This window comes from Canis lupus, chromosome 8, assembly GCF_011100685.1.
Source record: "Canis lupus familiaris isolate Mischka breed German Shepherd chromosome 8, alternate assembly UU_Cfam_GSD_1.0, whole genome shotgun sequence".
NCBI lineage: Eukaryota > Metazoa > Chordata > Mammalia > Carnivora > Canidae > Canis > Canis lupus.
Genome location: NC_049229.1, coordinates 9,503,732 through 9,516,145, shown reverse-complemented (window position 1 = coordinate 9,516,145; position 12,414 = coordinate 9,503,732).

Here is a 12,414-nt window from a genome sequence, read left to right as displayed (position 1 = left end):
TTGGAAGAAACTGAAACAAGGAGGGGGACCATCCTGCTAAAAGATGAAAGGGTCAACCAGGAAATTAGAGAAGAATTAAAAAGATTCATGAAAACTAATGAGAATGAAAATACAACCATTCAAAATCTTTGGGATACAGCAAAAGCAGTCCTAAGAGGGAAATACATCGCAATACAAGCATTCCTCAAAAAATTGGAAAAAACTCAAATACACAAGTTAACCTTGCACCTAAAGGAACTGGATAAAAAACAGCAAATAAAACCTACAGCAGGCAGAAGAAGAGAGTTAATAAAGATTCGAGCAGAACTCAGTGAAATAGAGACCAGAAGAACTGTAGAACAGATCAACAAAACCAGGAGTTGGTTCTTTGAAAGAATTAACAAGATAGATAAACTATTAGCCAGCTTTATTAAAAACAAAAAAGGAAAGACTCAAATTAGTAAAATCATGAATGAAAAAGGAGAGATCACAACCAAGGAAAACACAAAAGGAAATACAAGGAAATAAAATGATTTTAAAAACATATTATGAGCAGCTATACACCAATAAATTAGGCAATCTAGAAGAAATGGACGCATTTCTGGAAAACCACAAATTACCAAAACTGTAACAGGAAGAAATAGAAAACCTGAACAGGCCAATAACCAGAGAGGACACTGAAGCAGTCATCCAAAACCTCCCAAGACACAAAAGTCCGGGGTCAGATGGCTTCCCAGGGGAATTCTATCAAACGTTTAAAGAACAAACAATACCTATTCTACTAAAGCTGTTCCAAAAGTTAGAAAGGGATGGAATACTTCCAAACTCGTTTTATGAGGCCAGCATCACCTTAATTCCAAAACCAAAGACCCCACCAAAAAGGAGAATTATAGACCAATATCCCTGATGAACACAGATGCAAAAATTCTCAACAAGATACTGGCCAATAGGATCCAACAGTACATTAAAAAGATTATTCACCGTGACCAAGTGGGATTTATCCCTGGGATGCAAGGCTGGTTCAACACTCGTAAAGCAATCAGTGTAATAGATCATATCAACAAGAGAAAAAACAAGAACCATAGGATCCTCTCAATAGATGCAGAAAAAGTATTTGACACGATACAGCATCCCTTCTTGATCAAAACTCTTCAGACTGTAGGGATAGAGGGAACATTCCTCAGCATCTTATATGCCATCTATGAAAAGCCCACAGCAAATATTATTCTAAATGGGGAAACACTGGGGGCCTTTCCGCTAAGATCAGAAACCCGACAAGGATGTCCACTCTCACCACTGCTATTCAACATAGAACTAGAAGTCCTAGCCTCAGCAATCAGGCAATAAAAAAATAAAAGGCATCCAAATTGGCAAAGAAGAAGTCAAACTCTCCCTCTTTGCAGATGACATGATATTGTATGTAGAAACCCCAAAAGTCTCCATCCCAAAATTGCTAGAACTCATACAGCAATTCGGCAGTGTGGCAGGATACAAAATCAATGCACAGAAATCAGTGGCATTTCTATACACTAACAATGAGACTGAAGAAAGAGAAATTAAGGAGTCAATCCCATTTACAATTGCACCCAAAAGCAGAAGATGCCTAGAAATAAACCTAACCAAAAAGGTAAAGGATCTATACCCTAAAAACTACAGAACACTTCTGAAAGAAATTGAGGAAGACACAAAGAGATGGAAAAATATTCCATGTTCATGGATTGGAAGAATAAATATTGTGAAAATGTCAATGCTACCCAGGGCAATTTGCACATTTAATGCAATCCCTATCAAAATACCATGGACTTTCTTCAGAGAATTGGAACAAATCATCTTAAGATTTGTGTGGATTCAGAAAAGACCCCAAATAGCCAGGGGAATATTGAAAAGGAAAACCAGAGCCGGGGGCATCACAATGCCGGATTTCAGGTTGTATTACAAAGCTGTGATCATCAAGACAGTGTGGTACTGGCACAAAAATAGACACATAGATCAATGGAACAGAATAGATAGCCCAGAAATGGGCCCTCAACTCTATGGTCAACTAAAGCAGGAAAGACTATCCACTGGAAAAAGGACAGTCTCTTCAATAAATGGTGCTGGGAAAATTGGACATCCACATGCAGAAGAATGAAACTAGGCCATTCTCTTTCACCATACACAAAGATAAACTCAAAATGGATGAAAGATCTAAATGTGAGACAAGATTCCATCAAAATCCTAGAGGAGAACACAGGCAACACCCTTTTTGAACTTGGCCCAGCAACTTCTTGCAAGATACATCCATGAAGGCAAGAGAAACAAAAGGAAAAATGAACTATTGGGACTTCATCAAGATAAGAAGCTTTTGCACAGCAAAGAATACAGTCAACAAAACTAAAGGACAACCTACAGAATGGGAGAAGATATTTGCAAATGACCTATCAGTTAAAGGGCTAGTATCCAAGATTTATAAAGAACTTAAATTAAACACCAAAGAAACAATCCAATCATGAAGTGGGCAAAAGACATGAACAGAAATCTCACAGAGGAAGACATAGACATGGCCAATACGCACATGAGAAAATGCTCCGCATCACTTGTCATCAGGGAAATACAAATCAAAACCACAATGAGATACCACCTTACACTGAGAATGGTGAAAATTAACAAGGCAGGAAACCACAAATGTTGGAAAGGATGTGGAGAAAGGGGAACCCTCTTGCACTGTTGGTGGGAATGTGAACTGGTGCAGCCACTCTGGAAAACTGTGTGGAGGGTCCTCAAAGAGTTAAAAATAGATCTGCCCTAAGACCCAGCAATTGTGCTGCTGGGGATTTACCCCAAAGATACAGATGCAGTAAAAAACCAAGACACCTGCACCCCGATGTTTATAGCAGCAATGTCCACAATAGCCAAAATGTGGAAGGAGCCTCAGTATCCATCGACAGATGAATGGATAAAGCAGATGTGGTCTATGTATACAATGGAATATTCCTCAGCCATCAGAAAGGGCGAATACCCACCATTTGCTTCAACGTGGGTGGAACTGGAGGGTATTATGCTGAGTGAAGTAAGTCAATCGGAGAAGGACAAACATTATATGGTCTCATTCATTTAGGGAATATAAAAAAATAGTGAAAGGGAATAAAGGGGAAAGGAGAAAAAATGAGTGGGAAATATCAGTGAGGATGACAGAACATGAGAGACTCCCAATGCTGGGAAACGAACAAGGGGTGGTGGAAAGGGAGGTGGGTGGGGGAATGGGGTGACTGGGTGGTTGCACTGAGGAGGGCAATTGATAGGATGAGCGCTGGGTGTTCTGCTATATGTTGGCAAATCGGACTCCAATAAAAAATATACAAAAGAAAGAATTTATATCTAAAGAATTTATGTATGAAATTGCTAGCCATATCATATATATATATTATATATATATATATGTGTGTGTGTGTGTGTGTGTGTGTGTGTGTGTAGTCCGTGTATGTACTTTAGTGGATAATGCCAAGCAGTTGCTTCAAGTGGTTCCACCCATTTACAATCTGACCTGCAGGGTAATGAGAGTTTCCATTGTTTTACACCCATAGAGAGACTTGATATTTTCATTCTTTTCAATTTTAGTCATCCTCTTGTTAAGCAGTATTCTCTCATTGTGTTTTTTTAAATTAAACTTTATTTTGAGGCAGTTGAAGATTTGCAAGCAGGTGTAAGAAATGATACAGAGTGAGCCTATGGACCTTTTCCCAGTTTTCCTCAATAGTAACATCTTCTAAAAGTATAATACTATATGAGGGTATTAACATTTATACAGTCAAGATAAGGAATATTCCCATCACTACAAGGGAATTCCTATCACTAGTGATTTTCTCCATTTGTAGCCTCAACTAATGTCTCCCTACCTCACCTGCTCCTTAACCCCCACAACCAGTAATCTGTTCTCCATTTCTGTAAAATGTCATTTCAAGAATGCTATATAAATGCAATTATACAGTAGGTAATCTTTTATTGGCTTTTTTTTTTTTTTGGCCCAGCATAATTATCTGGAAACTCACCTAGATTGTTCCATGAATCATCATTTTTTTTAAATGAAGAATATTTCATAGTACAGATGTACCACAATTTGTTTAACATTCACCCATTGAAGAACATCTGAGTTTCTAATTCTCAGCTGTTGTAAATAAAACTGCTGTAAATATTTCTGCCCAAGTTTTTGTGTGAATATAAGTTTTTATTTCCTGGCATAAATGCCCAGTATAATTCTTGAGTCACATGATAGTTACATGCTTAATTTTGTAAGAAATCAATAAATTGTGTTCTAGAGTGGCCATATAATTTTATATTTCCAAAAACGATGTACTAGTGATTCAATTTCTTCACTTTCTTGCCAACATTTCTTGTCATTTTTTAAACCATTCTGATTGGTGTATAGTGGTATATCATTGCAATTTGTAATTTGCACATCCTTAACTGTTAATAATGTTGAATATCTTTTTATGTGCTTATTTGACATCTGTTTATTCTCTTTAATGAAATATCTCTTTAAGTCTTGCCCATTTTTAATTGTTTTTTATGGTTGAGTTTCAAGACTTCTTTATATATACTAGTATTTTGTTGGATATATGGTTTGCAAATATCTTTCCCTAGTCTGTAGCTTGTCTTTTTTTTACCTTTAACATGATCTCTTTGCAATGAAAAAGTGTTTAGTTTTGGTGGAGTTCAAATTTATCAATCCTTCCATCTATAGACTGAACATTGGGCATCAAATCTAAAACTATTTGGCTATTCCTAGACTCCAAAGATGTTCTTCTATTTATTTTTGTAAAAGCTTTATAGTTTTGTACTTTACATTTAAGTCCCTCATCGATTATGAGTTAATTTTTATAAAAGGTGTAATATTTAGGTTGAGTTCTTTTTTTTTTTTTTTTAACCTAGGGATCTCCAATTACTCCAGCATTACTTGTTTAAAAAGGCTTCCTTTTCTCCATTGAATTGCTTTTTCACCTTTGTCAAAAATCAGTCAGACAATTAAATTGGGATCTATTTCTGGATTCTCCATTCTATTCTGTGTCTATCTCTGCCAGTATAAAGTTTTTTTTAAAATATACTGATTTATTCCATTTATATATATATTTTTAAATATTATAACTCAAAACAAATAAAATAAAATAAATAAATAAATAAATATTGTAACTCCATATAGCTAACATACAGTGTTATATTAGTTTCAAGTGTACAATGTAGTCCTTAACTAGTTCTATACATTATTCAGAGCTCATCATGCTAAATGCACTCTTAATCCTTTTCACCCACTTCATTCATTCCTCTACCCACCTCTCCTCTGGCAACCATCAGTTTGTTCTCTATAGGTGAGAGTCTGTTTCTTGGTTTGTCTCTTAGTTTCTTTGTTCATTTGTTTTGCTTCTTAAATTCCACATATGAATGAAATCATATGGTATTTGTTTTTCTCTGACTGACTTATTTCTCTTAGCGTTATACTTTCTAGTTCCATCCATATTGTTGCATATGGCAAGATTTCATTCGTTCTTATGACTGAGGAATATTCTGTTGTATATACATCTTCCCTATCTATTCGTCTACAGAAGGACACTTGGTTTGCTTCTATACTTTGTGATAATAACTTGTAAATAATGCTGCAGTTACCATAGGGGTGCATGTATCTTTTCAAAGTAGTGTTTTCATATTCTTTGGGTAAATACCCAGCAGTGGAATTATGGGATCATATAACAATTCTATTTTTGATTTTTTTGAGGAAACTCCACACTGTTTTTCACAGTGGCTGCACCAGTTTGCATTCCCACCAACAGTGCATGAGGGTTCCCCTTTGTCCACACCCTTGCCAATACTTGTTTCTTGTGTTTTTTATTTTGGCCATTCTGACAGTTGTGAAGTGATATCTCATTGTGACATTGATTTTCAGTTTCTTGATGATAAATGCTGTTGAACATCTTCATGTGTCTGTTGGCCACCTGTACAGTATTATACACTCTTTATTATTATAGCTTTATAATAAATCTTGAAATTGGATTAACTAAGTCTTCCCACAATATTCTTAGTTTTCATAATTGTTTCAACTATTCTAGTTCCTTTGCCTTTCCATATGTCTTTTTTTTAAAGATTTATTTATTTATTTATTTATTTATTTATTTATTTATTTATGATAGACATGGAGAGAGAGAGAGAGAGGCAGAGACACAGGAGGAGGGAGAAGCAGGCTCCATGCCGGAACCCGACACAGGACTCAATCCTGAGACTCCAGGATCGCACCCTGGGCCAAAGGCAGGCGCTAAACCGCTGAGCCCCCCCAGAGATCCCCTCCATATGTCTTTAGAATAATCTTGTAAATAAAAATATAGAGATTTTGACAGTAATTGTGTTAAACTTGTATATAAACTTTGAGAAAATTAGTATCTTTACTATATCGGGTCTCCTAATCAATGAAAATAGTGAATCTCTTCCTTTACTCAGATGTATTTAGTCTTTGATTTCTTTCATTTGGTTGTGTAGTTTTTAACATATAAACTATCTACTTTTTAATATTTACATCTAAGTATTTCCTTTTTTAATGATTGTAAACAGCGGGACACCTGGGTGGCTCAGTGGTTGAGCATCTGCCTTTGGCTCAGGGCATGATCCCGGAGTTCCAGGATTGAGTCCTACATGGGGCTCCCTGAGAGGAGTCTGCTTCTCCCTCTGTCTATGTATCTGCCTCTCTCTCTCTCTGTGTCTCTCATGAATAAATAAAATATTTTTAAATATGATTGTAAATAGCATTGCATTTTTAATTTCAGTATTTACATGTTCATAGCTAGTGTATAGAAATACAACTGATTTTTATGATTCTTTGTAATCCGATAAACTTGATGAACTCACTTGTTAGTTCCAGGAATATTTTTGTAGATTACTTGGGAATTTTTCTGTGTAGACAATCATGTCATCTGCAAAAAGTAAAATTTTATATCTTCCTTTTTAATCTACATACATTTTATTTCCTCTTCTTAATTTATTGCATGGGCTATAACTCCCAGTACAGTTTTGAGTAATAGTAGTGAAAGCACTCAATTTACTATTATTTTCAATAATAGGGAGAATGCATTCAGTTTTTCAGTCTTTCTCTGTTTTTCTGAGGGTATTTGTAGATAATCTTTATCAAGTTGAGGAAGTACCTAGACCAGTATTTAGGATACAAAGATAAATTGCATAATCTCCATACTCAAAAAGCTCGAAGTTTAATAGAGGAGACAAATGCAAAAATATAACTAAAATAAAATGATGAAAATATGTAAGGCATACAGAAACTCAAAGGATAGGGAAATAATAACATTTATGGAGTGGAGATGAGCATGAAGGTCAGGGAAGATGTCTAAGGGCCTGTGCCTGAGTTAAGTCTTTTCCCTCTCAACATTTTGTCATGAAAATTTCTCAAATGTACAGCTAAATTGAAAGAATATTAGAGCTCCCCCTCAAGAACCTAGAAAAAAGTCAAATAAAATAAACCCAAAGTAATCAGAAAGGAGATAATAAAGATAAGAACAGAAATCAATAATATTTAAAATGGAAACAGAATAGGTCAATGGAACAAAGATCTGGTTGTTTGAAAAGAATCAGTGAAAGTGACAAATCTCTAGCAAGACTGATGAAGGAAAGAGAGAAGACATAAATGACCAATATGTAGAATAAAATTGGATATTACTACATATCCTGCAGACATCGACAGGATAATAAAGGTTTACCATGTACACTCTGCACACATCAATTTGACAACTTAGAGAAATTGGAACACTGCATTAAAAAGCACAAACTACCACAACTCACCTAATATGACATAGATAATTTGAATAGGACTATAACTATTAAGGAAATTAAATTACTCCTTTACAAACTACAAAACAACAACAACAACAAAAACTACCAAAAAAGAAATCTCTGGGCCCATATGGATTCACTGGAGAATTCTGTCAAATGCTTAATGAGTTAATACCAATTCTACATGAAAATTTCCAGAAATTAGAAAAGGAGGAAACAATTCCCAATTTAGTTAATGAAAAGTATTACCACAATATCAAAACTAGAGAAAACTAGTCCAAAAAACCTATAGACCAATATGTCTCGTGAGTATAGACAAAAAAACCCTTACCATAATATTAGTGAATAGAATCTAGAAATATACAAAAAGGACTATACACAATGGCCAAATATAGTTTATCTCACCGAGATTTTAATATGTATTGTCCTGAAGACTAAGGTTTAAGGAACTTCTTAGATATTTATTTGAGTGCCTGTTTTTTGGTCCAATGTCAGATTTCTTGCCCATTTTTTTATTATATTGTCTGTCATTTGCTTATTGATTTATGGGAGTTGCCTGTATACTCTGCATACAAGGTCTTTACCAGTTAAAGGTTTTGCAAATATTTTCTCCCTTGTGACCTGTCATATCCTTCTGTTAATGGTTTTGTTTGTAGAAGAGGAGTGCTTAATTTTACTGTAGAATAGTTTGACAGTCATTTCCTTTATGGTTAATACTTTTTTTATGGTTAATACTTTTTGTGCCCTATTTAAGATTTTTTCCTGTTATGAAGAAATGCTCCTTTATTATCTTCTAGAAATTGTATTATTTCATCTTTTATATTTAACTCGCAATCCCTTGATCTGTGTGTGATTTGAGATAGATATTATTTCATATTTTTCCAAATTAATATTTAACTGATTCAGTATAACTTATTGAATAGGTTGCTCTATTCCCACTGCTTTTCAGAGATTCCTTTGTCCTTTATATGTATCTGTCTATTTCTGTCTATTAGCTTATCCTTGTAACAGTCTATTTCTGGATTCTCTACTCTGTTCTACTAGTCTATTAGCTTATTCTTGTAACAATGTCACAAACTTCTCTAATTTTTTTTCCATTTCTTAAAGTTGGTCTCACTATCCTCAGTCTTTAACATCTCCATGTGAATTTAGTATTATCTTGTTGAGTTCCACAAAAAACAAAATGTACTGTCAATCTGGAATCTCATTTACAGACACTTACAGACTAATATTTTTGAAGATTTTTATTCATTTGTTTGTTCACAGAGAGAGAGAGAGAGAGAGAGAGAGAACAAGTAGGCAGAGGAGCAGGCAGGGGGAGAGGGAGAAGCAGGCTCCCCATTAAGCAGGTAGCCGGATATGGGGCTCGATCCCAGGACTCCAGGATCATGACCCAGGCCAAAGGTAGACATTGAACCAACTGAGCTGCTCGGGAGGCCCCAGACTAATTTTTAATACAATTTATGAACATGATCTATGACTTCATTTATTTAGTTATTCCCTTGCTCTCAACAGTGCTTTATAATTTTATGTATCTGGAGGTCTTATGTATGATTAGATTTATTCCTAGGCATTTGATTTTTAATGATATTGTAAATATGTCAGTCACTTAAATTTTTAGTGTCTTATTTTCCTTGTTTTTACCCTATGTAGTGGGTACAGCTACTTTAGATAAAGAAAGCTCAAATTAAAGAAAATAATTAGGGAGGTTAATTTTCTTGTAAAAGGTCACACTTCTTTTTTAAAAATTTTATTTAAATTCAATTTGCCAGCATATGGTATAACACCCAGTGCTCATCTTGTCATGTGTAAAAGGTCAACTTCTAATAATTGGCAGAGCCGAGACTTAAATTCAGTCAGTTTGATTCTGGAGCTTACGCCCTCAACCACCGCCTTATAGGATCTTACCAGTCATGCTGATTTCAGAAATACCAGTGGACTGTGAGGAGGCTGGCCACAGAGAATACTATAAAATGCCCTATAATGTTGAGCACATGCAGGATGGCAGGCATAGAGGAAGAAGAAAGGAAAATATAGCCTTATAAATTTGCCAACCAACAAAATTCTCAGATTCCCAAGAAAATGCCCAAAAGAAAAGCAGTAACAATGATTTTTAAAGCTTTACTTTCAAGTCTGAATTAAAAAGAAAAATGAGAGGTGCATGATTCCAGAGGTTCCATTTCAGGTCCTAACACTTACTTAGATGGGCTTTTTACCTAGTTAAAAGTCTTGTTTGGCACTTTTCTGGCTTTATGGGAAGCCTGGTGGAGCAGCCACAGACCTTCCAAAACTGGTCCAAGACAAAGAGATCCTTGAGTGTTCTCAAATGGGCAAACACTAAATTTGCTTTCCATGAGGTGGTCTGGGGCACAAATGGAGACACTATGGACCAACGGTAGAGTTCCTAGTGAATATACTGCTCATCCTAATGGGATAGTATTTCTGAGATTTGGGGAAGTGTAAGCACACTTCTTTTTGTCCCAGTTATGGAATGAATAGACTCTTTTATTCTTTTTTAATGGTAAATAGCCCTCTTCAAAAGACTGCAGGGCTAATATTTTTACCTAGGGGCATAGAGCAGCCATATAGGGATGTTGGTTTATGGACAGACTCCAGTTGCTACAATCTCTGCTCTGCTGAGACAAGTGATTATGGGGATCCATAGTAAATGAGTAGGATCAGAGAGTGGAGCTGGAGCCCCATTAGTTCCATAAGAGCCAGGCTGAGCTGAATCTGTTTGCTTTCTTATAGCAGGTGTCTGATCTATGAGGAAGACAAAGTCATAGGTGGGGTCAGGTTGAAGAACTGCATATTGGTCCTCTCCTCCAATCCCCGGCTTTACTCTCCTACCAATTATGTGAGGCCTACTGCAGGCTTATCTCAGACGAGGAACATGTCACTTGAACCTCTAACTGAGCTTTCTGGAGAACGGGCCTGAGATCCTCCTGAGGACACATGTAGTGACCTGCAAACAAGAGATGAGATACATGTTCTGTAATGAGGCTTCTCTACTCCACACCAAGGGAAAGGCCACCACACAGGCAGCCAGGGATACTAGAGCAGGATTTATAGTTCTCAAAACCCTATTTGTGACAGACACAAGTCCTACACTCTTGAGATTGAGGCAGAAGTGATATCTGGATGAAAAGTAAAATTTCTTGACAGAAAAGATGAAGATTTCTAGAAGAATGTGTCCAAATGATCTTTTTTCTCGTATTTACTTATATTTAATATTCTAGTATTTCTCCCTTTCCACTACCCTCATTAAGACAGATAAAAGGTCATCTTTATAGCCCCAAGGAAGGAATATGAGAGTTTTTAGGGGCTGGGACAGGGGCACCTGGGTGGCTCAGTTGGTTAAGTGTCCAACTCTTGATTTCAGCTCAGTTCATGATCTCAATGTCCTGGGCTTGAGCCCCGCATCAGGCTCTCCACTGAGCATGGAGCCTGCTTGAGATTCTCTCTCTCTGTCTCTCTCTGCCTCTGCTCCTCCTCTTGCTTGCATGCATTCTTTCTCTTTCTCTCTCTCTCACTAAATAAATAAAATCTTAAAAAAAAAGAAAAACAGCTAGGACAGAAACATTAGAGAAAAAAATGCTCAGAGACTAGAAAAAGTTCCCTGGGATCAAAGAGGTGGGAGGACTTTGAATGGCTTTCTGAAAGTGTGTCTGAAGACAGGACCCTGGGCAGCCTCACATAAGGAGTCTCAGGTTCCAAGAGTGGCACAGAGACTAAAGGGATTTCCTGGACCATAAGGCCTTACTGACCCGATTAATAAGCATCTTAGCAGTAACCCTTGTGTCCCTCTCCTCCATCCTGTTGCCATATTACCTCCCTGGGACATAACACAACTCTGGAGAGGGTTGATGAGACTGATTCCAAGATTTCTAAACACAGCCCAGTATGAGAGCTTAGAGAGCGTTTTCTTTCTTGGACTTCTGAGTTTGTGCCTGAAGTGTGGTAATTACTGCATTCTCCTCTAGCATTCTTAAAAAGACTAAAGACTGATACAGTAGTTTCTAAAGTGTGTTTTTCAGGTTCAATTAGAGGTTCCTCTATTAAACAGTTCTGTAGGATATTGTCCAAACTGCTAACAGTGGTTATTTTTATTGTTCATAAAGCAAGGAATTGTTAGGTGCTCAGTACTGTAATTGGCCTTTATGTATTAACTGTTCAGAGAGATAGTTAAGAGACTGTCTCTGTTCATAGAGACAAAGGCATTACAAGCCCACAGTTCAAGTTCAGAGACAGCTAGATATGAGGCCCAGCCATCTTTCCAAAGGCATACTGAGAGGTGGCATACAGAAGAATCAGGAGAAATGGGCCAGGACTCCCCTTCTCCAAGTCACCAATTTCTATGGAAGATGGAAACTCCAGAGTTGGCCTCAGTACATAGGTGAGATTCGGGCTGTAGCTTTGCAGGGGACAACATGGCACAAAGAAACCTATGCTTCAGAGGACTACAAGATGATCTTTCCAGCTACTAGTCACCACAAAGGTACAGCTAAGTCTCACATGTCAGGTGGACCATCAAAACCAGGGGTTGCTCGGACAGTTCCTCATGGGGTGGGGTGGGGTGGTTCCTGGAGCCAGCACCTGTTTTACATAGAGATGACGAGAACACACAGAAATTAT